The sequence below is a fragment of the Paralichthys olivaceus genome, chromosome 15 (assembly GCF_024713975.1).
Source record: "Paralichthys olivaceus isolate ysfri-2021 chromosome 15, ASM2471397v2, whole genome shotgun sequence".
Classification (NCBI taxonomy): domain Eukaryota; kingdom Metazoa; phylum Chordata; class Actinopteri; order Pleuronectiformes; family Paralichthyidae; genus Paralichthys; species Paralichthys olivaceus.
Window position 1 is genome coordinate 8,432,320 of NC_091107.1, and position 4,359 is coordinate 8,436,678.

The following is a 4,359-nucleotide window of genomic DNA, read 5'->3' on the forward strand; positions in this document are numbered from 1 at the left end:
TAGATTGCAGATGATCACCAGCTTGCTGCCCGACACCTTCACACCTGATCCCACTCCTGAAATAAGCACAAAGAGAAAAACAAGAGAGTGAGTTAGAGGAAGACAGAGGCCGTGTCTGAAATCACTCACTAATCGCTGTATAGTGAGTTGGCATTTTGTAGTGACGACTGTGTGTTTTGTGAAATTTGTAAGTCCCTAGTGCACTCGCTGTTTCCCATAATGCATCATGCATTGCGCTCACGGCGGAGAGACAAGAGGAGAGAGGGCAGGAGGAGCAGTTGTACAATATGGGCAGAGCGGCTCATCACAGCTCAAACTGCTGCAGTGTCAGTTGTCCAACAATGTCCAACACCCAGCCTCTAATGTTTCCATTCACAAAGCATCCAGAAAAAGGCCTTTGGCTGCTCTGACTTCATCTTTTCCCTTTGAGCCAGCTCTCCATTAGCCAGACTGGGAAAGAAGTGATCATAGTTATGAAATTATAAAATCTGATTCAGCCTTGTCTTTTCCTTCTTCTTCTCTCAGACATGATTGATCACTGCCAAAAATGCAGATAAGCAGCCATCCCTAAACATGATGTTACATAAACAGTCTGTCTTCCACCCAGTACCTTTTGGACATTTTACAGCTTTTCAATTTTCCGCAGCATCATGTTGCTGCAAATGACACAGTATTATTTCATCAAACAAGCTGTAAAGACTGCTACCAACTGTTATTTTCATTATCAATATGTCTCACAATTACTTTCTTTAACAGCAGACTTGTTGCCAATTATATTTCTGTCAATCAACATGAAGCCCAGTCAGATAAAGATAATAAGAGAAAACTGGTGTGCAGAAAATCCTTTTTTACTTCTGTTCAAGGGACAGTTTAAAAAAAGGTAGGTACAGGTGTGAACGGATCAGATTGACCAGACCACCTCTGGATGGTCAGGGAGGCATTGTGGCCTCACAAAACACAAATGTAAAATTGCATCGTCAATCCATATACAACAACTACATGAACACACAAACACACACACACACACACACACACACTTTTTGGGGAAAAGACTTTTGAAATAAAAGAAAACAAGCAGCTGTAACAACAAGAGAAGTTCATCAAAGTGCATTTATGATAAAGCTTCTTATTCATCACATACCAAAGAAAACGTGAAGACTAAGATAATTGCCTATTTTTGAAATGGGCAGCTATAACCACTTTTTTTTCTCCAAGGGCTAATCGGGGTTAAACTGCTGCAGGGATGTGACCATGTTCACAGGGGAAGAGAACTGATGAGGAAGCTCAAGGACACTTGTTTTTGAAAGGCACCATTTAAAGTTATTGATTTTTTTGTTCACAGGTGTTAGCAGTGATTTAAATCATGCTGCTGCGAGTGGGTTAGACCCAACGTTCACTTTTAAGTTCACATGTATTTTATACAGCTCACACCACTCTGTCATTGTATTTTAATTTGATTTCTGTTTTATTTTACTTCTTAAACTTGTTTTAACTTTTTTGTAAAGATTAATCCTTTTTATTTCTTTTACCTTTTTTAATCTCTTGGCCTCTTTTACTCTGCTTTTTTTAATCTCTTTTATTTTTGCTGCTTTAAACTAATTGTTTTAATCGCTCAGTACATTTTGACTTTGAACTGATTTATTTTCACTTTGTCACTGTGTTGTTTTTAATGTCTGTTCACCACCTTGAATCTGCCCAAACTAACGTGTACAATAACAGTAAATATCATCCATTATAGTGGCAAGAAAAGGTTTAATTCTACCTTCCTTTAATCATCCCTTGTTTACTTCATTAATTCCTTGACCTTTGGCTTCATTTCTCATTCTACATCCACCGTCTGTGAATAGTTCTCTTAGCGCGATATTAGTATGGCACAGTGAGGGGGGGCAAGGTCTTTTTAATATGTAACAGCACGGAACATTTCATGGAAGAATTAGTCTAAAATGCCATGTAGTACTAAGGCAAAATTCATATTTCTGGCACGGTCGTCTCCAGAGTGGAAACCCTTTGGTGCCACATTCTGTCCGTTCAGCTACATTTGTCATGGGCAGTGCAGGGGGTGGCTCAGTGTAGCACGGGCGGACATATCAAGATGTGTGTTTATGCCCATCTGGAGTCGAGTGGCTGGTTTATAGCAAGAATGGAGCAACTTTATCTCCAACTACAGACTCAGCTCTCCATATGCTTTCTTGTCACCAGGGGCTGTTCAAAGAACTTTGGGACCCCCAGGGAAAAGGGACCTACATCCAACCAACTCTTTAATCAACCGTCTTAAATTACAAAGCTTTTATCAGTGAGTTAGTGGCATGGGGCCTCGTTAGGAGTTTTCTGACTATGGTGTTGTAACAGTCTGCTGCACATAGCTGATTTTTAATTTAAGGCGGTTCTCACAAAACTGTCACAATGAGCCACTTTCGGGGGCCCCCCTCTCAGCTCTGAGCCCAGAGAGTTATTTGCGGACCCTGTTGCACACCCCTGTTTGCGTGTTGCCCTTGTGTCTGTGTGGTTTTTCACTGGCTACCTTTCAGACATATAGTTGAATATAAATAGATGTGAATGAATGGACTTTTGTTTGTCTCTGTATGTCGGATCTTCACAGAACTGGCGACCTGTCCAGTGTGTATCTCATTTCTTGCCCCAATGTCAGCTGGGATTGCCTCCAGCCCCCATGCGACCCTCAAAGGATGAGCCGTCTAAAATTTGGATGGATGGACATCCAAAATTTTCCCTGTGAGCAGCCAACAGTAGTGCAGTGCAAAATCTGAGCTTATTTTACTGCAGATGTTGTGTTCAAAGTATAATTTTGTCAAACTATCTTTTTTGTTTCAATATAAACCACAGTTGTGATGAGAAAAAGTTGTTAGTCGGACGGAGCTTGTAAAAGACACCACAGTAAACAGTCCAAAAAGTTCTGTTCTGTGTGTTAGTGGTGTTTTTTCACTTGTAGGCAGAAGAACTGAGCTCAACATTGTGAACATATTGATGCTTTACATACACCTAAATTCTACTGTTCTCACTTCCTGTCTGTCATGTTTTAAGATCCATGGTGCACTCACACTCGCTGCTGTTTGTTTTTCCTGCGTTTGATTTCACTCAGTGTTTGTGTTTTTTTACCTGTCTGTGCCTTCTCCTCTTGTCTTGTGTCCCTCTCATCCTCGACTTCTCATTTCTTTTCTACACATGTCAACTTTTTTCCCCCTTCTCCAGATCATCACTGAAACTCTGAGAGGAGGATGTAGAGCACATCGGTGGCTTCATTCTTCTTTCTCCTCTCATCTCTCTTTTTTTGGCATAAATAAATTGTCTATCTTTGTCTCAATCTGTGTCTCTTGATATTTTTTCGCTGTCTTTCTTCCCATCTCGTCTTTTGGTCTCCCCTGCCTCACTTCCTATCTGTGCTAATGAAGGGATGAGTGTTGCCTGGGGGGGTGGAGTTTGTCATTTATTTCCTGGTTCTTCCTGGCGGGCTAGCCCGTGGGCTGGACTCATCTCGACCACAGATGTCGTTACCCTGAGAGCTTTTAGACCATGCTGAGATGATACACATGTTTGGAATACTGTACTGCAACAATATGCATGCACAAAGGACTACACACTCACACACAATCCCCAGGCCTCCTAACAGACTGGTGTTTGCTGTTGTCCCTGGGAGTGGGAGTCACAACAGTTCTCTGTAATTGAATCCCTGTTGCCACCTCACTCCCTCTCTCTCACTGTGGCAACAATCTCTTGCGGTGTCTCGCACAGTCAGTGTCTTTTTTGAAGTGTGTTTGTTTGCTATCATCACTCGCCTGTTGAAATGTTCTCTCTCTTTACGTGTCTCTTTACCTGACCCTCGTCTCTTCTCCTCACCCGATCCTTCACATTTTGTGTTTTTCAAACTTCTTGTCAGCTCCATTTCTCTCACAGTTGAGTCACTTTTGTGAGCATCCCCAGGCATGTACACGAGTACAATTGCGTGTGTAAGTATGCACATTTCCACATGTACATGTTTGTGCCCTGTATGTGTGTGTGTGTGTGTGTGTGTGTGTCCTCTGTGCGCTGAATGACACCTCTACCAGTCGATCTCCTCCATGCATCATTGCTCTCCATGCTTCCCCGTTCGTTTGAGTGACATGTCATCCTCAAAAGATGTCTGCATCGCCTAGACACCCTAGATTGGACACGCTTGTGCGATCTCACCCAGGGCTGTGTTTGTCGAAAGACAGGCAGTTGGGTTCTGGTTTATTTATAGTCTCTCATAGTTGTTCCCACTCTGAAGACTAGGTTTTGATTAGACACCCTACAAAGGGAGATCAGAGCCTCAGTCGTCTCACAGTATCTTAGTTTTAATGTCTTCAGATTGTGTCGATCCAAGAC